The 27,874-nt window shown below is 35.8% G+C and overlaps 1 long non-coding RNA gene across 3 annotated transcripts in view; it reads right to left on the reverse strand.

The window, feature by feature from the left end:
• Positions 1-1,698: 1,698 nt before the first annotated feature.
• The window catches only part of LOC106888809, a 67,819-nt gene continuing 41,643 nt past the window's right edge, over positions 1,699-27,874 (reverse strand). For 2 of the 3 annotated variants that reach the window (XR_001412205.1, XR_001412204.1), the window contains 4 exons: positions 3,475-6,098; positions 2,748-2,821; positions 2,594-2,665; positions 1,699-2,509 (listed from right to left, as the gene is read on the reverse strand). This is a non-coding gene — a long non-coding RNA (uncharacterized LOC106888809). The remainder of the gene's footprint in view (positions 2,510-2,593; positions 2,666-2,747; positions 2,822-3,474; positions 6,099-27,874) is intronic. The other variant, XR_001412206.1, reaches the window with a different exon arrangement.

The following is a 27,874-nucleotide window of genomic DNA, read 5'->3' on the forward strand; positions in this document are numbered from 1 at the left end:
TCATATTAACAGAAAAACATGAAAATGACCATGAAACCTTTCCACAGTATTTCACAACTACCGTTACCAAAATGGGATTGTTCTGTGGCTTTACAGAGTAAGGAAAGACATGTGTGAGCCAGCATCCCTTGTGGGGTGTGGAATAATGGTATTGTTTTGCTAATGAACATTCTGGAAATTACTAGTCTGAAGAAGTTGACTTTAAGTTATATGAAATATTATATATCTGTACACTAAGAAGACATTTTTCTATCTCAATGAAAACACGATGTCACTAAAATCACTGATAAATTTTATACTAGGCACCATTAAAAGAGACCATTGCTGCAGAGTCTGTTCTTCAGAAACCAGCAAAAACTTGCAGTCCAGGTTAAAATATTTGTTTTATATTCCTAATGGGTGTGGGCTGATTATCTGTGCTTAGGTTAATGCTGGCTGAGGTTTCTGCAGCCTGTTCTGGTAGGGTATGAGTTGTTGCTATTTAATGTTTAGGGAGTGTATGAAACAAAATTATGATAGAAATTGGAGAAAAACATGTATTTTGAGGAACAGTACTGTCTTAGAAAATTATTTAAATTTATCATTTTTCTGAATTGAAATCTGTCCCCCCAGTGCGAAAAAATATGTATACAGGAACCACTCATGCTCCAAGTGTATATATGTATGTATATATGCTTCCAGTGTAGCCAAAATCCAGAATCTTCTATTTTGATTAGTATTTTCTCTGGTAAAAATACATAACACAACTATAAGTAACATGAATAAATGTATTGCAGAAAAAAGACCTGATTTTTAGGTTATAATAAGGAACCTTGATGCATAGTGTTACAAGAACATACTAGCTACAACCTAATTTGAAACTTTCTCCTAGATAGAATACACAACTTTGACTCCTGCTTCTAATACGATCTTTATCTGCAATATGTAAGTTGATAGTAATTCAAGTTCCCAATCTTGCAGAAATGAATAAACTTAAAGATACAGGCTTATCTTTGAACAGTGTTGCAGAGAAGTCATGCATCCATAGCAACCCTTCCCTTTAATACTTAACTCTGCTGTCTGACCACAACAGTATTCAGTGAGCAATAGACCCTGTGGGTGGTTCTCTTGTAAATATTGCAAGGAAAAACTATAATCTTCCCAAGCATCAATCTTAAATACGTCCAAACAATTCCAGGATTTAATTTGTTAGTGTGATTATGTCTTTGAGGCGTTGATATTTTTTTGTGTGTGTATTTTCCTAGAAATATCAGTCTTGTATAGGATTGAGGACTGATCTCTTTCATGATCGAACTATATTTTTATCATTTAAGCAGACTGGTAACACAAAGTTCAAGAAGCAACTACAGATGTATCCTCCCACGATAGCCTTGATGCTTGTACCCTGTTCAGTTGCTAAGTGGTAAAACATGGATAAAACAAGTACAGTACACAACTGTTGTGTAACTGATATAAATAATCAGACTAAAGTGTTGTTAATGATCCCACCATTATCAGGAGGAACAACATGAATGTTGTGTGATTGCCTAGCTTTTGGAAGCAATTCCTACTCCAGAATATCTGAATTGCACTAATTCTAAAGACTGAACTTACCTTCGATGACTGTGTAATGTGAGAAATGTAGACTGCCCTTCTGAGTGTCTTCCCGAAGTCAAAAAAGATTCATAAGGAAATAAGGACAAAGTTCTGAGCTTTATTTACACTTTTATTTTCTTATTATGATCAGCAATAATGAGTGTGTGACATAGGTACCCAAAGTTTACAGTAATTTTACAGTTTAACTATTGTTCCATTATTATTACTGGATATACGTTTATCACCTTTCAGATTCCTAAAAAAGGTAAATATAGTAGTATTTGCTGTCTAATAATATTTATTTAGGTGCTTAAGATCAGTTTCGTATAAAATTAATGAATCCTTTGATATAATATTTTATCTATGTCTTTGAACTCTGGCTCCCATTTGCATTTGCTGTGACAAGCATAGAAGAAATTTTTGAACTATTCCACAATGCCTAGTTAACATAAGATTTAAATATTCTTTCCTCTTATGCTCAGAGTCCTTAGGAGTGAATATACACAAATTTCTTCATGTTGTTATTAGTTTCCACCTATATACTGACTGTCGTTTCAACGATGCTTATCCCTGGGAGGACAATATTTCAGAAAAAGGCAGTGAGGTGTTTTTTTTCCTAGTCAGCGAAGTTAAACACATTTACAAACACGCAAGCAAAAAGTGACTATCCCCAACTATTTTTTTTTTTTTTTACCATAAAAATATAGCCTATAAGAAGTGTTTGCTTCTCACTACTGCTTTCAGAGCTGATGTGCCTCTCAATGGCAACTGTAAAATGTGGGGCCACAGTTGCATTCATTGTTCAGTGAGCTTGTCCACATAGTTAAACCCACCGACAGCAATGAATGTTGATTGTGACCTTTTGTGGTAAAGCTTGAGAGAGTGGGGGAGAAACATCATGTGGTGGTTAGGTTGCTATCTTCGGTGTTAAGGCCTGAAAGCATGAAGTAAGGAGGAGGATGGTTAGCTGGAGGGTACAATCAACGGTCGATGGTTTTCACTTTAATTCCAAACTCACCGACAGCGTTGAATGTTCACTGAAGCAACCACTACAACAGAAGTCCATTGACTTGACAGCATCCGCAAATGTCTGAAAGGAGGGGGGGGAAATCAAAATTCACACAATGATTTTAATCATACAAATGATGCAGTTTCAGTCATTTTTCTCTTACCGCCACCAACACACTTCTCTGCCCATCCCATTTCAGTCTTTGTGCAAGGAGCTGGCAATTTTCCAAACTTCTCTCTATGAAAAGAAAATATATTTCACTTATTCAGGTTTTAACAATATAGGTCAGGGATCCAGGCACAAGTGGATTAATGTCATTTCACAAAACCGAACTTAATAGCAAAATAAAATACAAGATCTCGTATATGAACAGAGCTGGCTAAGAGTTTTATGAATCAGTGTTGCCAATTATAGATTGCCCAATTGAGTAAAATTTCTTCTGCTGACATGGTTCAATTGGATTTAAACTTGCTTAGAACTGGCAAAAACTACATTTTCTTTTAAGAAGGCTTAACTTCTTAATAAACATTTTAAACAGAAGGCCTTTTTCCCTTAGAAATTGTCATACACGCAAACTGTTATAGGTTTCAGGGGGAAAAAAAGGCAAATGGTGACCTAAATTTCTTTTCATATATTTTTTAGGTAGCAGCATGCTGTCCATATCCTGAACTTGATTATCACACAGTAAAGTACTTATTCTTAAATGTTTCCACAGTAACACAACACATTTTTCAAATCTTCTGAGTTTCCAACTCAATTGTCCTCATTCTTAAAATAAATAAATAACTATTTCAAAGAACTATATATGTAGGGTTGTAATTTTTGTGTTGTAGGTAAAGGGTTTTAGAGGCTGGATCAGAAGACAAAACATGGTAACCTAGGAATTTTACCTTATTTGCATTGGTGAGCAGAGTTCTCCTGTAGAAGGTAGTCTTGCAGTTCAGCTGATCTGAATTCTTTTTTGCTAGGTCCACTCTTACCTTGCTGCACTGAAATTGTGACTGATTCATTGGCTTTCAGGAATTGCCGTTTGTTTAAATAGTTCTTTGGTAAAAGATGTCTTAAATTTTCTCATCGATTTCTGATTATTTTAAAAATCTTTATAAATGTGGTTTTTTGTTAAATTTGTTGGTACTTGCATAAAGGGACCCAGCACCAAAAGACTTGAGGTCGTAAGTGTGCTGCCTGTATATATTTTGTAAACAAACAATATTACAAGGACTTTGTCCCAGCTGTTTCTTACAAATAATTGCTCTGCATGTAGATGAATTTATTACATCATTTAACTCAACTGTATTTTCTATCACATGTGTCTACAGGACAGAGTCTCACTAATATAGCCTATTGGAATCGACTAATTTTCTCCTTTATGGTAGATTAGATGTGTTTTGTTTAGGAAAGCCACTGTGATTATGAATATATCTGAACTTTATGAAATGTGGTAGTCAACCTTCTTTTTTATTTTTTTTTTTTCCCATTTCTTTGTACTGGTTTTCTCACAGTTCAATTCTGTGGATGTTATGAAGGAGTTCCTTACACCAGCATGCGTGATTAGAGAATAAGGCTCCCCAACTCGGTAGTCTTTTGTGCATCTGCATCTGTTCAGCGTTGTTTTAGCTAAATGAAGAGACTTTATGGTTTAGGGTCACTCATGTTTAACATCCGTCCTATTATAAACTTTCTTTCTGTATGTCATTTCTTTCAGTACTTATTCCTATGCTCTTATTCTCTGCTTCCATCTGTCACTTCGTATTTCAATATGGGGTCTTGCCTGGCTGATACCTGGCAGTTAGGATGGGGTGTAGGAGAAGGAGAGGAGCTATGTAAAGCTTGCAGCTGGGTGGATTGCATCTTAGAAGGAATTCTTTTCACAGGTTATTATCCCCCCATACCCCCTGTACCATAATGGAAAAACCTCAGTATTTCCCTGGTTACCTAGTGTCTGTTGAAATGGGCTGAAACTTGTAAGTACAAAAACACAAAAAAGAACTTCTGAGCTCCAGCCTTGATTCCTGATGTGTGCAGGTTATGCAGGGTAAAAATGCTTTCATCTTCTCTCATCTGGTTTTAATTTTTTTTTTTTTAAATCCCTTACTGGGCTTAACTAGCTGTTACAAATGCCAACTTTATTTTAAATTTTATTTCAGATCTGCAGGCTTATGTGAACATTCAGATTGGATGTATGTGTTTTGTTTTTTTTTAATTTAAGGTTAGTAGGTCATAAATAAACCAAAACACTTTCCTTGCTATGAGCAATAGGGCCATGGTGTACATGAAATATCGCTTTAAAAAAATTGGAGCCTAACATGAATTGACAGAGGTACATGAGGAAGAAGTTCGTTGCGTTGCTGTAAAGGCCATAGGGATTTGGACTGCTAGAGCTGCCTGTTTTAGGAATAGATTATATATCTTGTCTGATGACCTGTACTTAATTTAAGTGACTGCCTTTGCCAGTCCTTCCAGAGGGCAACTGTGTGAAGTAGAGCATCTCATCTTCAGTCTTTTTCCTCCTCTTGAAGCCCTGACCTAAATTGAAGATATGGGTGTTGTGCTGCACAAACAGACAATAACTTCGATGCTATGTGAACTGCATCTTCAGTTCTAATTAGTTAGCTTCTCCATTTTGACCTTGATGTCTTGAATCAAAAGGCTAACATGCAACTTCATTGTACTGGTTAATACTGGTAACTGTTAGGCAGTAGATTCATGTTTAATAGCTGCCTTACGTAAAATGATAATAAAAGCTCCTTCTCTCTACTTAGAAATGGTGGCTGGTACTGTGAAGTACTACTCTGCCCTGCTTGTTGCCCCACCTCTTCCTTTCTTCCTTCTCCCTCCCCCACATGATGAAATATAAACGATAGATGTTGGACAGGTCTGGCTTGCAGACTACTTCAAACAGCTGTTTTAGTACTTTTAGCAATCTAACTGTTTGTACAGCAGTGAGATCGTTTAGGAACAAATACTTAGGGGAATACACATATCTCAGTTTTGGGGAGGGGCTCTTACAATTTGAGTTTCCCTAATGGTGAATTAAAACAGCCTATTCAGATGATACACTGATTAAAATAGTATGTTAACATATTAATGTGGTAGATGCTCTGTGTGGTTTACAGCATCTTTTTTCTTTTGCTGGCAATGAATTTTTACCGGAAGGTGGAGTTAAGACTTTTTGAAAGCAAATATTCATTTGTGTATAAAGAAGACAACAGAACAATAGTGTTAATAGTCATATTGCAAAGTTATCTCCTGTATACAGTTGTTGGCTACTTCCACCTCCCACTTGCCCTCTCCCACAGTCTGTCAACAGGCTTCTAGTTATACACTTGGGGACAGGAAAAAAATGCAATGCGTGGATGTATTTTTGATTGTGTTGCAAAAGTGAATTCCAGTGGCAGTGTCTAAAAATGGCACTAACACACTTGGGATCAGATTCTCAGCTAGTGTAAACTGACACGGCTCCATTGACGTCAGTGGCATCTGCGTTTACACCAGCTGGCACCTGGATGCTCATCTGGAAAAAAAAAGTGAAGTAAAATGATCAGCTATCAGTTCTTATCACCTTTTCTATTTTTTGTGTTGTGTGTTCATCTTTTTATTAAAAAACTTTCTCAAATGACAAATTTTCATGTTGTATTGACATTTTACCTGCAATAAATTAGTAGTAATACTAAATCTCAGTAAGTATTGACACTGTTGTGCTTCCACCAAAAGGAATCAAATCCATCTGACTGTAGTTAATAAGGATTCAATTTATTCTTGGATGACTTTGAGTTATATGTGGACAGTAAAAACTCTGTGCTGCTATCAAGAGGAAGTACTTTTTCTCAGAAAATGAAGTGTTCATTTCTTCTGTGGTGGTAAAAACTTTAAGAACAGAATCCAATAACCTTCATTGTAGTCTAAGATTCTCACTGTATTCTACAAACACTAACCACAGTAGTTTCTGCAGTGCATTGGAGTATAGCATTGTCTCCTAATTATTAATACAGTACTTCTAAGGCCAATGTTTTTTCAAGAAATCCAACTAGGAAATCACAATGTTTTCATGTTGCCTCCATTCTGTGGAAAAATCTTTGTAAAACTCTGCTGGAAAACAAAGATGGTTTAGGGAGTATTTCACCATTTACTGTAGTACAGCCATTTCTGGAGAAAAGTAGAAGCCTGTTGAAGCACTAGTGCATGCCAGCCTGAGAGAGGAGGGAAAATTTTGATTGCTTTGTTTAAATTCTACATTCTACAAGGCTTCTTTATGTCCGTTATGGTATGAAGAAATCTAACGCTATGCATAATCATCCTGGGTTTTGCTCATGAAATAAGAATAAGGGGAGAAATATCTTGGCTATATTTTAAACTGAATCAAAACATGTTTGACATACATAGCCGTCACAGAGCAATCTGCAGTTTGTTGAGTCCTATCAGAGTTCTGCTGGCCCAGAAACTAGGACATCTCAAACTATGCTAGTTTGTGTCTGTAGCCTTTGACTAAATTTTTAGCAATTCTGCTGTCCAAAAATTGGCTGCTCTTGAAATTAAAGCCATCAGATGATATTGCATGTCCACAACGGAGGCTATGAGGTGAGGTGCTGATTAGCCAAGCTAATTTAAGAACAGAACAAATGTGAGGAGCAGCAAAAATATTAGTTCAATCAAATACTTGATTGCGTTTCCAGAAATAATTTAATTGCAGAGTTCAAAGCTATGCTTTGCCCATTAGAGTTTTACCTGATTAGTATTTTGTTAAATTTTGTTATTGAAGACATTTCCAAAACAAAATTTATCATAAAAATTCCCAAGGCAATATTGGCTTTTTATTAATGCCTATGTTTATTGTACCTCAAAATTGATAAAAATTGTTACTCTTTTAAAATAAATTATAGGGGCATTCATGTGTTCTATACAGACTTCTATATCTGAGCTGTTGAGCCTGAATCCACAACAACTTCCTGTTGTTAGTCCTGTTTGATCAAATTTGAAATTGTAAGAGCTTTTCCAACATAAAAGATTGCAGTACTGGACCTATAATCTTTGCTAAAAAGATTAAAGCCAAGAAATAGGTGAATAAATTCTAATATTGCCTGCAGTTTCCCAGCCTTTTGGATGACAATTCTCCACTCTTTGTCACTGGAACACATTGCTATTTATGGAAGATATGCACATAATTTGGTGTCCATAAATCATATGCAAACATCTGTTCTTTAGATCAGTAGATGGAAGTACAGTAACTGCTTCTTACTTTAATATCCATGAAGTAATGCTCACCTACTGACATTATGCTTAAAATTTAATATTTTAGCAAATATTTCAGTAATTCAACTTTTCAGGCTATGCAAGTCGAAACAGTAGAAATTGCAAATGCAGTCTGACATAAAGTTCTGTGTGGTCTGTACCCAAAAAATGTCAAATGGAAGTTGTACAATAGAGGGTGTAAATATTAACAGCAAGATGATCAACTCGGCTAAAACACAACAGGTTCTGTTAGTAATTCTCCATAGTCATTACTGCCTTGAAGGGAATTCCTTACCCTCCTCCTTCCTGTGATAGCTTTAAATGGGTATCTTTTTTTATTTTTATTTGATGAATCTGGATCATGTAAGGGTCTACTTTTTTGTTTTTAGTATGATCTATTTCTCATGGGATCCTGCAGGCAGGATTCTAAGGCCAATAGCAGTGAAACTGCACTTAGAAAACATGGTATGTGTGGAAACCAAACTGTGTACAAGTTCATGTAAGATGTGGGAGAGACAATATCTTATGAAAGAATGGGTGCTGGATGGAAAGGCAGAGGATAAGAGTTTTCTTACTCTCTCTGTTTTTCTTCAGTCTCAGTGTTACTATTTCTACATTGTTTTCAGCTATAAAGAGAAGAATCTTCAGGATGTATCTTCTTTAATGTTTATGTCAAGCATTTACTTGGTTGTCATAAGTACTAAGACTGTGGATTCATTGGCTGTTTTTCAACATTGTCTTTGTATTTATTTTATGGGAATGGAGACTTGATATTTTGAGGTTAAACTTACAACTGTCAGCATAGAAATCGAATTTTCATAGGATGAATGTATGTATAAAAACAGAGACTAAAAATATTCTATATTTCTAAAAGCAGTTGAGTACTCCTGTACTTAAGTGTTATATAGTAGATTATAGTTCTTTACCTGCAGAAAGTGGGCTGATTAGTTTTAACTTGCTTATTTAGCCCTTTGGTTTAAAAAAACAAACTAACTACTTCAGAATGAATGGGGATCCCCATCTTAAGATTTTTGGAGTATTTCAGTACAGTACAGTGTCTTTTAAGTTCTTCACAGTGACTATATGAAATGCATATGTTCAGAAACATGTGCCTGAAGCTTTTCAGAGAGATGGAACACTTTTACTATGAGGATAGGCTGAGAGAGTTGGCATTATTCAGCCTGGAGAAGAGAAGGCTCTGGGGAGACCTTATTATGGCCTTTTAGTACTTAAAGGGGGCCTACAGGAAAGAAAGAAACAGACTTTTTAGCAGGGCCTGTTGCGATAGGACACGGGCTAATGGTTTTACAAAGAGAGGCTAGATTTAGGCTAAACATAAAGAAGAAATTTTTTACAATGAAACAGGTGGCCCAGAGAGGTGGTATGTGCTCCATCTCTGGAAAGATTCAAGGTCAGGTTGGACAGGGCTCTGAGCCACCTGGCCTAGTTAAAGATGTCCCTGCACATTGCAGGGGGGTTAGACTAGATGACCTTTAAAGGGTCCTTCCAACCCAACATATTCTATGATTTTTAAACGTTTTGTTTAATTTCTGCTTTTGGTGTTTAATTCTTTTTAGAAGTTACTGGAAAAGGTCCTGTTTGAGTCTAAGTCGTCTTAGGGATTCTCCATGTGTCTGTACCTCACTGCCACAGCAGAGCGCAGTAGCAACCGGCTTTTATATCCCATCCCCCTCCTCTTTCTGAATCACCATAGGAATGGACTGTGAGAACAAGCAAATTCAAATAATTACAGTACTGCTGCACAAAGTTTCTTTTGATCAAGAGCAAGTCATTTGAACCCTAATGTTTAGTGGGTAATACTTACAGCCTCATAAAAGTGTAGTGATGTCTGATATCTCATAGCACTTTGAACATGTGAAGTGCTATATAAACAATATAGGGCTATTGCACCCAACTCAAGCTATTAGCATTTGAAGCACACTGCCCCAGGCCCTTAGAGGGGAAATAGTGTCCTCACTGGAAAAGAAGCACCTTTCTGGGTTCTGTGTCTGCTACCAGATTAAATATCAGGAGCTTTCTAGGTAGCATGTAGATATGAAAAAATGTTTTTTCAAATACTTTGTTTATTACAAAGTACTGGATACTAACTAAAGGCAGACTGCAATTCTTAAAAAGCAAGGATGGTAAATCATTGCCTATTTGCATTATTTCTTTTACTGTATTTGTATTTTGACATTCTTGTATTTTTTCCCTTGTGAAATTTCCGCATGAAAATCTATTCGTTGCTAATGTAGTATTTTTCATGTGTAATTTGAAACAGATGAGAGATTATGCTTCATCTCTGTTCTTAAAAATATCACCACGCTTTACAGAAGTTAGACAAATGCAATAAGAAAGTATAATGAACACTCCATGGGTGTCTGTGTGTACATGTTGATGAAATCTTATTCTTAAGATATCAATATAAGTCGAGAAAATAGTAGAGGGGCATTTGCTAAATAGCTGATGTAACACATTAGACATATGTTAGAGCTGAAGGTATAGCTCAGATGGGAACAAAGTTTTCATAAGAGTGATGGAATTAATCCAATTTGCTTTGTTTTGACTCTGTCACACGTTCTGTATGCTCTGATAAATAAAGGGTACTGCTTAGGACCCACAAGATATGCCTATCTTGCAATCACTACAGTGTGCAGTCTGGGGTAGTAGAAAGGCTCGTGGCTATCTTCAGGGAGAAGAGGAAATTCCTTGAAATCTTTTTATGCCCGTAATTGCTCCAGTTTAAAAACAAAACAGTTTTTGGTCCAGAGTTGGCAAAACCTACTTTTTGCCTTTTGATGGTGTAACTTCTTACTTTCAGTGGCAGAGATCATTCTAAAGACTTGCATTTTTCTGCTTGCTTGTTTTGAGTGGGTTTTTTTAGTGTTTTGAGCTAAGCTTTTAGGCATGTTAAATGATGTAAACAAGTTTTGGATTTTTTTGTTACTGTTATCTAGGAACAACCATTCAAAACAAATATGCTATTGACTCAACCATACAAAGCTCTGAACACAGAATAAGCTCAGACTTTGAAGGACTGGGCACACAGTTTAAATATTTAGCATAGCAAAACCCATTGCAGTACAGTTACTTGTACTGGATCCAATGATTTGCAGCACAAACGCAAAGCATAATTCCGTTTAGTCAGGGAGCAAATGCCTACTTCATTTACTCTTTTCTGTTGGGTCTTTGACCAATACACACACAAACGACTTATTTTCTGCACTGGCAAAGATTTTTTAAAGTAATATATATTCTTCTAAAGAAAAATAGCCCACAATAGATACAAGATTGTAGGAACTGTTATTAAAGCCTTATGTTTGTTGTTAAAAAATGCCGCACACTTAATGTTTTTAATCTGCCTGTATTTTTGTGGCACTCAACATCCTCCTCCTTGTCCCTGTTGAGCTCAGCTGCCCTTTGAAAAGTACTTTGTGCTCCAGTGACCACTTTAAACTTTCTATTGACAGAATTAAACTGGACTCCTAATTTATTTTTCCAACAGAAAGTGTTAGTTGAAAGTGGTCATTGGCCCAAAAAACCTATGGTGAGAGCAAAGATGATTTTCTTGGGGAGTGATGTTTGATCTCTTTCTGTCCTTAAATTGCCTTTTACTGCTAATTTCTTGTAACCCTCTTGCTTCTTCTGCCCTTCCCAGAGTCCCAGGAAACTGCAGTTCCTATACCTCTTCCTGAATTTTCCCTTTTCCAGCCCTACAGCAGGTTTCCCTTTTTACAGCCATCTGATGCAGTAAGGAAGAGTAGGGCAGGAAATAAAGCAGTGTTTGGGACCTAGACTGAAACTGGTTTGTGAATCCAAATACTATCTCTTAAAACTGTGGGAAGACTGACGGGGAGAATGGCAATGAAGTAAATGAGTGAATGGGATGAGGCAAAACATGTGTAGTTAAAGGAAGTGGAGACTATTAAACCATTCCATTTGCTTTGCAGATGCTTATGTGTGTTTTAAAAATACATGTAAACACATGTGCAGACACAGTTTAATGTGATGGAAGAAAAGGAAATGTCTCTTCCTTTTGGAGATTTAAGGGGATCAGATTTGTACGTCTGTAAGATCCAGAAGGCTCAAACATAATCAAAATGTATTTCTATACAACAGTCTTTCTTTTCTGCAGTACCTAATACTTTTTAACCAACCTGTAATTAATTAATAGTTTTTTGAGTAAGTGGCTGGCATTTTATGCAGTCAGCACCTTCTCTTAAAATCTCTAGAGATCCAATATTACCACCTCAGTAACTACTCTTACTCAAGTAAACATAATTTGAACAACCACAGGTGACAGTGTCCTTTCTGAGAAGTTCTATTTTCTGCATCAATATATCCTTGGATTTATAAAACTTTTCTTGCTTAGGTACCTCTCAATTTTCTTGTTAAGGGTTATCAGGGAGTTTGACGCTTACAGATTCAAATTCCTCTGCTACTTAAAGATGTTCTGTTTGCGTTTTTCTTCAGAAAAATCTGGTTGAAATTCCATTCAGTGGGAAGGCTCTATCACTTGGGTCCTATGGTAACTGAGGACTCCAAACACCTAATGCAGAGACATTATGTTGGCTTTTAGCAGATAGGGTGAATTTCATTCTTAGTGAATATGACCCAGGTGCTAAAAAGCTATAGCTGAAAGTGTTAGGTTAAAAGCACGTCAGCTAGGTACATAAATATTACATGGCTATATCTTTAATGGGTTCCTGTCGTAGAGTTGCTTTGTTTAAAGATTTCCATAACCCCGCTGATTTATTGCGTCTTTTCTAGAAGTATGCTGTTAGCAGGAAACTCAGTTGAAGCACTTTCAATCATGTTGTAGGATCATTATACTTTCACTTGAATAACTAATTAGTTGCAAGAAATTAACCACTGCTGTTTAGCACAAAAACACTTCCAAGAAGGGCTTTTATTTTTGTTGTGGAAAATGACCTCAGGCACTTGAGGAGGGGGGCAGAAAGGAGAAATAATGATCCTGCTGTCTTTTAATATAACTTTTGTTTTCAATTCAACCTGATAACTAGCAGGCAGCATAGCTGTCTGAATAGGGCAATGCACTCAGACTTGGGATAAATCCATTCTAATCTTGATGGTCCCATGGATGTGATGGCTGACCTCATGCCACTGATTGAAACTAGTTTAAGGTTCCAAATACTGTTCCTTAAGGCTGTGGGAGACAGATATGAGACTGAGAAAGAAATTAGTGAATAGGATGGAAGGAAGAATATAATATGACCAAAAAAAGGATATAACCAGTCTGTTCAAGCCTCTGGAATTTATTTTTCTCATTGTGAAATGTGGATCATGCTTAATTGGTGTATGAGAGTCTAATCTGAGTGTCTTGCATAATAGCTCAGTATTGTTGTCATATGCTGTTCGCAGCACTGCTAATGTAATGTAAGACACTGTGCAGTGAGGAAGGAGAATAAAGAGTTGTTAAAAAACTTAGAAATTTGCCCCACCTCTCCTACGGCAAAAACTGGAATGAAATTGAAGACAAATGGTTTCTAAGATGTAGATTTTTCTCTAATATATAAAATCCATTAAGCAAGGCAATAACAGAGTGACAAATCCTGGTCACTTTTTCTTCTAGAACTACAAATTTACCCCTGCTATTTGAGAAATGAAAATATAAAATATATTTTAAAGTTATATTAAAAAAAAAAAAAACCAACAAAAAAACCCAAACCAAAACAACAACCACAAACAAACAAAAACCCACAAAAAAAATAAAAACAGCTTATGATGTGCATACAAATCATTTTGTTTCCTCTCAGTTTTCCCCTCAGTCTATTGTAGAGGCAGTGAATTCTTCAAGTATTTGGAGAGAGAGAAGTATCATTCGGTAATGTAAGGGTAAGGGGAGGTGAAACTTATTGGTATTTCTTGCTCTCTCCTTCCTTCTCTCTGCCCACACTTGCAAGATTAGAAAGTTAAGTCTTCAGTTTGTGTATCTGAGATGTGGTGATACAGAAATGCTGGGAATTGTTCAGTGCAGAAAGGGCGTGGGCTACTGTAGTCATGACAAACTCCTGAATATCAAAATCAAGGGTAGCATTACCCCATTCCTATAATACTTTTAACTCTTTTCCCCTCTCCTCTGCTCTTCACCTTCTTTCCAATACTTAATCTCAAGCACCTGTTTCGGGTACCTGAAGGTCAGGATCAGAATCTCATTCAGCTGTTTATGATTATATTGGATTACCTCCATAATATAAGTGTCTTCTGAAAATATTCATATAAATCCAGTACTTGCTGGGTGTGGGTTTTTCCCTTTTTTTTTTTTTTTTTTTTTTTTTTGGCTAAGGTTGCAACTTATTTTATTGGTACGTGAGCATACAAGTAGAGAGGAAGGTCATGTCTGACTTCTAGAGTGGCGGTTCACATATGTGCATGCCAGGAAATCTAACTCCATAAGGAAAAAAACAGCAGAGTTGCGTCTAGAAAGAGGATGTGAGCAATGCCATAACATCTTCAATAAAACCAACTATAGCATTTTTGTTCAGGAGCTATGGAGCAGACAATTTCGGATTGGACATGCTGCCACTAAAGTAAATCACCACAAACGCAGGCAGCCAAGAGCTTATGTTTGTGCACACGTGTGTTTATGTATGTGCAAGTCACTTTGCTTCAAGGCAGCTGTTCATAAGAGCCCATTAGGAAAAAGGAAGGGAGAAGGGCTTAGTGAGTTCTTTACTACTTTCTAGAAAATTACCTTCCAGTTTTTTCTAAAACAATATGTTATGCTCAAACTACACACAGAACTTCAAAAGGACCAAGGAATTTTGAAAGATTCCCTTCCCTTGACGCTCGGAGGAATTTCTACTAAAAATTCCAATGCTTGCTTTCGTGCAGCACTGAAAAGGGCAATAGCATATAAATGCTATTTAATTTTAATGTAGTTTATCTTTCAGATGAACGCTATGCAATAGCCTGATTCTTTAGTTCTAGTATCTGTGGCTTATCCAAACTATGTAGACTCTCACACTTTGTAGCGGTTGCAATTGAATAACATATAACTGAACATAAAACCGTTAACAGGCATCCAAGATGTACGCTGTCGACAGATGTTTCAGTTTTCTTTTCCCCTTTATGAACATTTCTCTGATTTGTTCCCATTAACCAATTTTGTTGTACTTGCTCTTCCATTCTGATCTGTAATTGCTCAATGAGCTTAATGTGCCTTCAAATAACAGGTGCTGACTTTGAGAGTCGTTTCAAACTTCAGTTTGGACTTCTGCCTGCAGTTTGTTGGGTCCGTTTTAGTTCTTACTTTGATCTAATTCTTGAAATTCCTTCCCACTTGGACACTCTTATTCATGCCACATCAAATATTGACTTGCTAATGTTCAGACATCAGCTGTCCCTATGCTGTGGAAAATATGTCCTTCATACCCTCGTATAATTAAAAGAAGTGAAAAATGCATAGTCTAAAAACCCCTAAATATCTAGGGAGAATGGAATGTAAGACTTTTTCCTTTGAAGAAAACTTTGCAACACAATTAAAGCAAATAGGCAACTACGTCTCCCTTGCATTTATGCTTCAGTTATTGGATGTAATCACAAAACACAAAGGCTGGTCGTGAATGTATCAAGAGCAGAATAAACCTAGACCTCTTTACTAAGAAAATTGTGTCTATACAGATGGAGTATGTTGAACCAAGACACTGAGGAAGAGGCAGAGAAATATCATTTTAAGTGGCTTACAGGAAAAAGGCATGTAACTGTGTTCCATTCTTTCCACTAGGGAAACCTGGTATGTATTAGTTGTGTGTAAATGCAGCTAATTTTTCTATTTCAGTAGCTGTGTAGTTGAAAAGACCAAGTAAATGAGAAAGTGAGTTGGTCACGCATTTAAGAATCCTTGCTTTGGTTGGGCCTATGATGAGTAAAGCAAATGTGAAGGGATTAGCTCCTAAAGCACATTTCAAGTGATTTCAGACAAATAGAAAGAAAGTTGCACTGTGCAAATTGAAAAAAGGTTCTGAATTGGAGAGAGTATGCTTGCTTGCCTGGTATAGTTCAGTAAGATTTCTTGGTTTTCCTCTTTCAACACCTTTTTCTCCTCTACTGAGGACATAAACCAACCTTTTTGTCTTCCTTTCTTGTTTCCCAGGGTGTAAATCTGTAAATATGTTTTTATATTGACAAGTAAATATGTTTCTGCAAAATTTCACAGTACCCAAGCATTGAAAGCTTGTACATCTTATCAATTGATTCCATTTTGACGTTCAGCAACAAAACATGGCTGCTTTTCTCAAATCATCAGCAGTTTTTCATACAAAGCTGGTAGTGATGAATTAGCTTCTATAGTTCAGAAATCCTTATAAGGGTAGTGAATAAATACAAATTTGCTATCTTTATAATTACTTTGCAATTCTGAGTGGAAACAGGATAGTTTCATTGGTCAAAAAAAATTCGTACATTGCAGTTATACCATGTCTCATGAAAATTAAGAACTAACAGTCTTTCTTACATTATGGCTTCTTTGTGTCTAAAATGTTTGGTATATATTAGATGTTTGTCAGAGACACATAGTCAGAGGCTGAATGATGAACAATGTCTTTGGCATTCTGCCCAGGATTTTCTTCCCCCCTCTCTCTCTTTTTTTTTTAAAAAAAAAAAAAAAAGAAAAAGGAAAAATTAATGCAGTTTGGGGGTTTAGAGTCTACCCTTTCTTATTCTTACTTCTGTTGTTTTGAGCCTTTGTATAGCACTAGTATCAACTACTCAATCAGTGTCTTTTAAAAGCACCTACCAGGCTGCCAGATTCCTGATGCAGAGAAGCTAGATGGTGCCAGAAATCAGTCACTGTGCAAAATATCACTGCTGGCTCCCCTTCCTGTCTCTCAGAGTCCGTAGAAGTCTAATCTTCTGTTCTTCAGTGAAAAGATAGCAGGATTTAAAAATGCCATCTGAAGTTGATGTTATGTACCAAATCTCTTGCCATCCTGCAGGGTTAAACTGGTCTCTGGTCTCAAATGGTAGCAAGGTCCTATTTTATTTCATTTTGGTATCTTATATTCCATGCAATGCCTTTATGTGCAGCTACTGTGGTACTTGTCATTCAGCTCTTCACTTGCCAAGACTTAAGTTTAGTGAATTTAGAAATTCTTCTATTTTAAACAACGTATTTTGCTGCCAATCAAGTCTAAATATCAACATCAAACTGCCTTGCACGTGCACAGAATGCCAACCAGCAGAGTACCTGTAAAGCAGTTCAGCTGCCTCCCGTTTTCACAAAACAGATGATGTACTAAAAATTAAAATGATGTAATATTAATCAGAAAAAGTAATACTGAAGCTAATGTGCAAACAAATCCTTTTCACAATCATAAATGCATCTTCGTGGCATTTCCAGTTTTTTATAGAATCCAGGGACCTTTCAAAAATGCCGAGAGCCATTTCATTGTATAAGAAAGAACAGAATGAATTTCCAATCACACTTTGAATATGCAAATAATTTTTAGTAAGTATTTAAAACAATCATTACAAAATCACCCTAGTGTAAATCTGATGCTGGCAGCTGCCCTGTTGCTTAGGCCAGGCTGGCACTGAGCACCCCTCCACAGAAGTGGCCTGCTGGCTTCACTGGGACATGTCTTGCACAATAGGCTGAAGGAGCATCCAGTTCCCTTCCCCTGAGCTTTCTGTTCCTATGAGCAGTCATTGGAGCAAATTCTAAAGACGAGAGAAGTTCGTGTCTCAATTACCAAGCTGTAGCTAAGCATATTTTCTGTTGCCAACTGAATATTTAATTGCTCTTTGCAAATTGTGAAAACTTATTGAGAGCATCTCTCAATCAGAATATCTGATCCCTTACCCTTACGGGGTAAGGGATTTTGGTTCAAAATCCCATTAGTAAAGCTGGAATTTGAATCTAGGTCTTCAATGCCCATTCAGGGTAAGCTGCTCCTTGAGAGGGAGGCTGTAAGAGTCCCTTCTCTTTTGCCAGCTGGGAGAGGAGTGTTTTCAGGTCCAAACTCCAGAGAAGAGTTCCTGATCATATTACTATAATAGCAGCAACGTTAAATCCAGTGTTTCAAGGCTGAAGTTCTAGACCTGTGACTTTCACTATTCCCCCTCCTAAGTTCGGAGCACTCTAGTCAACCTGCTGATTTCTGAGAGTCCTCTTATGTGGGTAGTTCTTTAAGCAATATATATATATAGCTGCTGCATAGATATTAATTTCTATGGATATTTTGGGTATGGGTACTTGGAAAATAATCACAATATTTATTATTTCTATAACTTCAGTCCTTTGGTTGCTCTAACCTGTCTTTACAGCTTCCCCTCCTCTCTTCCTCCTCACTTAGGAAATGGATGTAATGATTGTGGGGTTTGGTTGCCTCTTTTTGTCCTTAACTAAGAGGCTAATATATTCTTTGCTTGATGTTCTGCTTTCTTCTTAGGCCTAACTTGATATTGCTCCTTCTGCTGAAGTGACAGTTCCTGGGTGATGTGTGACATAGCACAGCCAAGAAATCTGTACACGGGATATGTTTTCTCCAGCTGGATAGTTCTCCAGGAAGAAGTTTAGCAGGTAAACCAGAGCCACAAAGTCTGTTCCTGTTATAAAAGGGTTTAGTTTCAACTTCTAATTCTACAAGTCTAATGTACGAACCCAGTATTTATGCATATGACTTTAATAGCTGAAAATGTTAGCATATGAATTTTAGGGTCTGAGAAGGATTTTTATTATGCAAATTAGCATTTAGCTAAGCCACACTGAAAGTAAACCTAAGAAGATAAAAGAAAATTATATTCATATGTATCAAACTGTAGAGGTTATTTCTATTTATTGCTCTGCCAGCAAGTAGTCAGATGGCCCAGATGAAAACAGAAAGCTCATTATATCTTACAAGTTCTTTTCTGGAGTTAAAACAATGGAAAACAGCTTTGGGAGACTTCTTGTTTTTAAGGTTATTAATATGGAGAATTACTAGTGGGGGTTACCTATAACCATCAAAGCAGTATTTCTCCTAGTTTTTTTGTGAAAAAACAAAAAACCAACAACAACAAAAAAACAACAAACAAAACAAACAAAAAACCCAACAAAAACCCCCACCAAACCAAAGCAAACCTCTGATAACCTTTATTTTGAAAATGCAACAAACAAAACAAACAAAAACCCCAACAAAAACCCCCACTAAACCAAAACAAACCTCTGATAACCTTTATTTTGAAAATGTTATGTTCCACCCTCAATGTATGAGAGTCCTAAGTGTTGCTTATCTGAAAAGTTTTCTTCTACTCTGAGTACATCACCTTGAGTCTGTCTTAAAATGTGGAATTTTCCTTTTTAGATGGGGATTTTCTAAGAAGGGATTTTCCTTTTCAATTGACTTTGAGAGGAGTTAATTGTGTGTTTTGAGCTTCCTTATCCATGTTCACCTGCTTGAGTATGTCGTTAGACTGCTTTGTTACTAAAACATTTTGCTCATATTTTTTTGTTAGTCAGAAGATCAGACAATTGAAAATAATCTAGTTACCCGAAGGCACCTAGAGAGGATTACACTTGGAAAAACTCATTTTGAAATATGTTATAGTATGAATCTTGCCGACTTTCATTTGATTTTTTTTTTTTTTCATTCATTAATTTGAGACAATGAAGGAGAACAAACGTTGCTTATGAAAAATGAGACTAAGAGTGTGGAAACATGGAAAACATGCCTATTCTTGTGAGAGGTGTGGTGCGTAATAGCTTACGATGAGGTGCGGTTGAAGAGCTGTTGTGACTCAGATGGATGCTGCTTAATAGAGGTCTAATAGAGCAACTGTTTCTGATTGTGTATTTCATCCCCTCACCCTCCCTGTTTCTTCTGCCACCATTGCAGCTCTGTCCTACATTTTCCCTTCATGGGAGACAAAGAGTTTATGGGGGAGTACTAGTTTGCAACAGAAACATGCTTCCACTCAACACTAATGATAAAACTCAGAAATATGTTGCAAAAATGTACTACAAGGAGGGAAAAGGGGAAATAATAGCCTCAGGAACTATTCTGTTGTGAACTGTGGCAACGTAGATTGCATCGCAAAGGGTTATGTGTCTGTGGCTTATGACAAGTTGGTAATTATAAACTGAAGATACCTCCCTGTGCACTGTTTATATAATTCCTTGTTAAACTTGTCATGGATATTCACTTGAGATGTGATCAGGCAACAGAGGCCTTTTTTTAGATCCAGATGTTTTTTAGATGCCTAGATGTTTCTATGGCTTTGGGGTTGGTTTTAGTTTATTTCTTCCTGAAGTTTGTCCCTTCATATTTCCTTCAAATCAGGCTTAGGTACTTAATAATGAAATGTTTTAACTCTCAGGCACAACATAAAAAAATGCGTCTCAAAACTTGCAGCTTGAAACGAGGTCTCTGGATGAGCTCAGCAAAATAATTCACAGATTATGTTAGCTCACGTTCAATCTAGAGAGTATCTATGGCAAATTTTCTGATTATAAAAGTTATTAAACTAACATGGAAACTCTCTGCTATAATAGCTTAAATTTTATTCTAATTTGTTTAATTTTCCTATCATTAAATCTATAGCAGTATTTAAATATCATAGGTACAGTAGTCCTGCTAGCAATTTCTCTACAGTCCTGTGAATCCGAGTGATGATAAGTAGTGAAAAGCCCAGAGTGGACAGATAGGTTTTTTTTTTTTTTTATCCCATTGTCCCCTTCAGTCCCATCACATGCCTTTGAATATAAATGCTTGTTACTTGCCTATGCAAGGAATTAAACATGTGTGGCTGGAGTTTTGAATATACAGATTTGGTATTGCAGATGATTGTGCTACCCTTGCATGCCAGTTGAAAAATGGAAGGGGACAAGGCATTTATTTAGAGAAAGCAAGAAAATATGTCTGAAACAGTTAAAGCAAATGAGCACATAGAGACGTTTTACCAGGAAATTCAAAATTTGGTCACTGAACATGAATAAATGTAAGCAGATCTGAATAAAGGGGGATCTTTGAAACACAAGCATAATAGACATTTTTGATGGTAAAGAGTGGAAAGGATTTTAGTGTCAAGTGTTTTTGTCTGTTTGCTGAACCTCCCAGAGCCAAAAATGTCTATGTAGTCAAGAAGCAAATCAAAATATTTTTGCATGGTTTTTTGTAAAGGTTAGTTTCCACCAGCACTCTGTAGATAATATCTGCTTGAAAATTTACTGCCTTAAGCATTTAATTTTTTGTCTTTCTATACAAGTATCGAAGAATGCAGGTACTGGAAAAGTAGTATACCTATTTCATTTTGATATGTACTATATTGAATAATAACAAGTATTTTTCTTGATTTAAAAAAGAAGAAGATATGAAAATAAGTATATAACAAGGTATAAAATAAAATATACTTAATTATTAACATCCCTGACAATGGTGGAAATATATAGTCTAACTTGAGACTTGTGGTTTGTAAGAAGGGAAACTGAGGGTAAAGTTGATTCTCACTTAGTTTTGGTTTGTGTTTAAATGAAGTTTTTTTCCTATTCTGTCATAATAATCAGTCAATTTCTATTGATGATGTCAACAGGGACATATCAGTAAGCTTAAAAATAGACCTGACTTCCCAGTTCAGACAAGGGATAGAGGGGAAGGTATTCTAGTGTTTCCCAGTAAGCTCTTTCATTTTATACCCGAAATACGAATTACAGCCTGTTAGCAGTCAAGCATGAAACAAATCTTTGTCATGTAATACCACACCTTTTCAAGCAGATGTCTGAAGAGACTACCTGGTATTTTTACCCTTATTTAAAGGCCAGCAATCAAAATCTATATTGAACCAACTAAAGGAGGCAAACTCTTTATTTAAGAACTGGAGATCTTCTGCAATCAAGGCTAATATATTTTAGTAGATACTTATGGAGGTTTGTCATGTTCACTTATAAACAGTGACTTGTTTAGCCCAAAGTGGTAGCTTTGGGCTAAACAGTATATTGTCAGAGTAGGTTTTCAGAAGGGCTCAATGTTACTTTGTTCTCAATGAAGTTAAATAGGAATTTTTATGCTGATGTTTAGAGTTGAAGCTAGGAAAAACGCTAGTTAATTCTGTGCAAGGAGGAATTTCAGATCAAATCATCAGAACCAACCATTAGTACTTGGAATGAATCCACTCCAGGCTGACTGCACTAACTTCTGAAGAGCCTCTAGTGAGTTATGTTAATTTAAAAGAAACTAAATATTATTAAGGCATTGATTAATGTAGTCAGATTAAAACAATGCAAAAACTAAAAGTATCTTCAAAGGATCATCCATGGCTAGATTCAGTGATCATTACTAAATCATTTAGTACACTATTATGTAATGGCCTAGACTAATTGAGATAATTTACCAAGATTAACCATGGGGTAGAATCTGACATACCACAGCTATTTCTTTTTACTATGGAGACCATATGTCACGAAGAACAGTTAAACTCCATAGCTAAAATGTAGTTTTTCTTCCACTTTTAGTCATTGGCTGATTCTGTAAGCCTGTGCATACAGTTGCTGTTAAATAAATGTTTAGAGTTTTGTCTCAGATTATTACTGACATGTTGGCAGAGGCTGGTATCTCCATTCCTAGTGATGTTTTAAAATTGATTGGAGAAGGGATCCAGCACAGGGTAATTCCAGGTTTTGCTCTGGTTTGAGCAGGACTTTGTACTAGGTGAAGTGCTGAGGTCCTCTCTGACCTCACTTATTTCAGGAGTCTATCTGATTTCAGTCATTTGTGAGTATAAATATCTATGAGGTTTAATGGAACTACTTCAGAAGCACTTCTGTTGATAAAGATATTTCAGACTTTAAAGTAGATCTACGTGTTTTTGTCAGCTGTTTGAGAAAAACTTTTATATCCTAAGGATGCTCTGAACTTTTGTCCTAAAGGTCAGGAATAATAAATATATCCTTTTGACTATTGACATTTGAGAAAAAAATGAAATTACACTTGGGATATTCATATGTGTGCCATAACTTTCTCCAACACCTATGGTGTGCTGGGTTTTTCTTGTAGGTGTTGGACTGTGAGAAGGAATGAGTGAATAGATGGGCAGGGTTTTGTTTTGCTTTCATGCTCTACTATCCAATGCCAAATCATTGTAGCTTTGGATGGTGTTTAAAATTGAGTGCAGGGGGGAAATAGAAGACATTATATTAGAGAGGAAAACTAAAAGAAATAAAGAAGCTAGCTCAGTCTTAAAATAATAAAATATTCTTTTGACTTAGGAAAAGAGTAAAATAATTTCAGCATTTAAAAAAAAAAAAATTGTAGGCTGATTTTTCTCGGCCTTCTCACCCCCACCTAGTGGAAACACTTGTAAAAGTTTCGTTGTACTGCTGAATATATTCCATTGTGCTAGATAATCTTGGCAAGTTTAAAATATGCTCAAAAAAGTAAATGGATTACTGATATTTAGCTCTTCTGAGTTGAGACTTTGCCTTTAATAAGCAAAAAAAAAACAAAATTTTTTATTTTGCATACAGCATTAGAAATAAGAAATAAGCCAATATAGAATAAAATTAGCTGACTGTAATTGAATAATGTGAACCTTTTTTCTTATTGTGAATACTTTTGAAACACTAACTTGAGAGTCTGAGTGTTCAGACTGATGAACTGCATGTACTTTGCATTGCAAAATAGGAAACCATGAAATCTTGAAAATTCTTCCTTAGATAAATAAACCCTTTCACCTTAAGTGGACCTGGCTGTTTGAGGACTGCAAGCAGAAGACCAGTTTATAGGAGCAGACTTCCCCAAGATGCAGTTTTGTGACCTTGAAACAGCTTTCTTTGGGATTTTGAGGTGAAAAAAAAAAAGGTTCAAATGCAGGCCAAAAATCTGGGTTCAGTACCTAGCTCTGTTAGTGACTTCATATGACTAGTCTACCTTCTTTGTTAAAATAATTTAGAAGCAGAAGTGTCTCTGGGTTTTACCAGAGACACACAATTTTTTAGAAAAATCACACTATTTTTTAGAAATTTGCATGCATTCTTTTTTAAGATGCTCTCAAAATGCAAATTATTTAATCAGTACTTGTTATTGTGAATAACTGTATATATGTACAGGTCAATAACTATCTGCCTCTGGAAAATAGTGTTTCAGTACCTCTGGATTATTTTCCTGAAAGTTAAAATTTAAAAATAAAAAACCAAAAATTAAAAAAAAAACAACAAAACAAACCAAATACAAAAGAGACCAAAAATCCCACCTATCTAATTTAGAAGTTATTTTGTTTAAAGCACATTATTTCTATCTGACTCCCTAACTATATCCTATATTTTAATTTTAAATTCTCCATGAAATTTTTTTATCTGGCTCTTTATTATTTGTAGCTCTAAAAATTTTTTTGGCGTAAACAGGAGTCTCGGCTATATGATGAATGAAGTATTGCAGTTGTCTGAGCAAGAAATTTCAGTGGAGTCTAAAGATAGACTCGTCTCTTGTATCTATTCTTTTCAGAGAAAGAGGGTGATTGACGAGAAGTACAGTATATGAAAGAACAGTTAAAACACAGACACACTGGCATTATAATACAGTGTCTCATTGGGTGATGTGGTGTTTTGACTACATGGCTGAAGTAGGTCTATAATTTAAATGCCATTAATGGCACAAAAAGCAATAGCATGGAGACAGGAATACTGTAAAAATCCCTGAGTCTGTACTTACAATGCAGATAAAATAGCCCTTTGAACTTGTGGTGCCAAATGTTGTCAAAAGTTACCATTCTTGGATGAGGAAAGTAGTTTGTTTTTATGTGGTATTATTTCTCCCCCTCCTCCTAGCACGGACAGATATTTTCTGTTTAGATTGCTTGGCTTGTGTCACTACAAAGATCCCAGGCAAAGGGAGGCTGCTTGTATTTTGCCTAACTCTTGTCCTGTTCACACATTCAGTACAGAATTCACTATTGTGAATAGACATGACTATGTTTTCTTTGTGCTCGTTGGCTTTTGAATATGCTTCTTTATACTTTTACTCAAGTAGCACACAGAACTAATTTCACCAGAAGCTATTGGTGTTTAGCTGTAACAGAGTTACACATAGTCCTGTGACTGCATCCCCGTTATAATATGTCATTTGTTTCCACTTGGCTGTAGAAATGTTCTCTGCCTTTTGGACTTATCCTTTCTCTTGCTCTCCTCTTTTCTTTTTCTTTTTTTTACCCACATCTTAAATTATGACTGATATTATTTTGCTTGTTGAATTTAACTGTGGGTAAGCACATGTTTCCGTACCCTCACAGAAGCCAAGCATTTAATGCACCTTAGTGTAACGTATGCTGTAATTGTTTGCCAAATTGGAGTGAGTCTTTCCAGAAACAGTTCCTGATCTTTGAGAACCTTGGAAAATGTGTACAGTATGTTAATTGGAAGTTTTTTTAAAACACATACTTCAAAAGAGGAGAAGAAATGTTGTGTAAGTGAAACTTGTTTAAAGTACTCCGTCATTTGTAGCGGGAGACTGTCATAATAGTTGTGTTATTTCTTCGTGCTGATAGAATGCAAAAAAAAGAATGAAGCTTTTGTAAATTTTGCTTAGGCTTTTTTTTTTATTTCAATTCCTTCATTGTATCTAAGTCTGGTACTATACCACATATATACTGGATGTTTCCAGTTTTGACTCTTCAAAATATTCATGCAGTGCTAACAGAGTTTAAATCCACCTTCGTTTCTGTGAATAAATGAAAACTAAATAGTAATAGTTGCCAAGGGGGTTACAGAAAAGCTGTCTCTTAGTATACTACAAGCCTCATGTTTTAAGTGTGTTAAATGTGTGCACGTATGTATGCCTTTCTTTTCTCACTTAAAAACAAATCATACCTAAAATTGAATGCATATTTCTCTGCTAGAATATATATGACATGGGTCTACTTTATAGTGAAGGTAAAGAGAAGTGAAGAAAAACAAAGCTACTGCATTAATTTAGAAACCCTGGATCTTAGCAGAAGTTATTTATTGAGAATTATCTTCATCTGGTATCTGTCATGTGTAGCTACTTCTTTGAAGCAGTCTCTTTCAAATCTGTGATCATCAAAGTAGCTTTTTACTGATACTGTGCATTCATACAACGGCTCGGTTTCTTCCAAAATCTAGTACTAGAATGTATAAAAAGAAATCTTACAACTGATGTAGTTTTGGAAGGAATCTTGATCAGAACAGTCAATAAAATGCAAAAAGGTACTTTGGTCAAGTGAAAGCAATCATCTGTGTTTATTTCTATCTGAGTATTAGTGAAGAAAGATTTCTCTTAAACCATTATGCATGGCCTCTACAATCAGTACTTTTTAGTTTTGGCAGAGGAGAGGAGGGGTTCTCCAAAGAAGTGTTTAGTGGCTCTAAAGTTTCTTTGCCAAGTAGTCCAAGAATTCTAACTAGAAATTATGCCTGTAAGTTATACATTTTGGTAGTTTAAGTTTTCTCATCTTCTAACAGTAAATACAAAATACATAACCTTGGAGTATGTTGGGAAACTGTACGACTTCTAGCTTCTGTCTTGTAGAGGTCATTGTTTTCTTTCTTATCATTATTTGGAAGTGTCATGAGTAAAATACCAAAATTCTGTGTCTTGGGGTACAAGTATTGAGAAAACCTGGCTTTCCTTTATTTCCTTTTCTTGTATTTATTGCTAGTTTCTTCTTTGACTGCCCTGCCAATGTACTAATACCTCTTCTTGTTACAATTTCTTTCTGCTTCACAGTGTAACAGAAATCATGTAAACAGAAATGAGATTTCTTTTTTTCAGTTCCTACTGTACTTTTTTTTTTCTTGGTAATTCAAATATATCATTACTTATGAAATTCTTTGGCTTAGTGTGACTGCACTTTCTCAGTATGTCTAGTCACAGAGATACACTCTTGTGTATCTACTGTTGAAAAAACCCAGTAGTTCAAATAACTAGTGACCTCTGACTTTTTGTGCTGAATTTTCCAGATTCAGTGTTTTACAGACTTGTGTGCGTCTGTGTGCATAGCTCATGGTTTATCATGTACTACTTACATGGATATGCAATCTACAACTGTGAATTTTGGGTAAACTTTTGCCTCTTTAATTTTTATTATATTTTTCCATGCAAGATAAAAATGACAGGAAATGCCTCTTTTAGAAATTGTGGAATTTACATATGTTAGGTGCTGGAAATAGTGTCGAAGGGAACCATCTACTTTCAAAATTTTTATAATTTTCTTATGACTTTTGAAAAATAATGATTTCTTTCTTAGCACCCTTGTCACAAAGCTTGACATTGCAGACTAGGAATTCTTTCCACTATTCTTGAAGCCCATGGAAAACTAGAATTTACTTGGAGCTTAATGACCTATGCTGGAATCTCCTTCAAGTTAGCGGAAGTATTTGTAAAAATAGTAAGAGTCAGGAAGAGCTTAGGGTTATTAAAACACCTGCTTACAAATCAAATTGCTAGTAACTGTGACGGGTCATGGACTTTGACAGAAACGCTCAGTGTATTAATATTATAGCTATAATCTTCAATCTAAGTTGCAACAGGTTCTATTAGAAAACTTAGGGGAAAAGCTAGAAAAATTTGCAGTGTATTTGCATCACCTTCCCTCACTTACTTGGTCTACATGTTCATAATGTTCAGAGGGATTGGGCATAAATATTCGAAGATCTTTAAGAACAGAAGAGACTTTGAAATTAAAAGCATTGAATAGAATATTTTTGAAATAGTCATAAGATTGCTCGTATTGAGTTATTAACAAATTTGAAACTATCAGCTTGAATAGTATAGAAGCAGTATTCTGATCTCTGTCATTAGATCAGAAAATACATACTTCATGAAGATGGATTGGTACCGATCTCTTAACTTGTAGTATTGTTACTGATACTTCTTCAAAGACTCTGAATGGAAGAAAGATTTATGGTCTTTAAAGTAATGTTGCATTTCCTTCTCTTCTGTATGCTGAAAATTATTGTAACAACATAATCAGCAGAAAAATTAATCAGTTGCTGAAAGAAGTGAAAAAATAGATATGAAAAAACCAAAAACCTCAAGGACTTACTAACAATTTAGTTAAGAGCATTTGGATGTGCTAGGATGATTTGCATGTACTTCACACAGAATAGCCGGA

This window comes from Calidris pugnax, unplaced genomic scaffold (genome assembly GCF_001431845.1).
Source record: "Calidris pugnax isolate Ruff unplaced genomic scaffold, ASM143184v1 scaffold63, whole genome shotgun sequence".
In the NCBI taxonomy this organism is placed as follows: domain Eukaryota; kingdom Metazoa; phylum Chordata; class Aves; order Charadriiformes; family Scolopacidae; genus Calidris; species Calidris pugnax.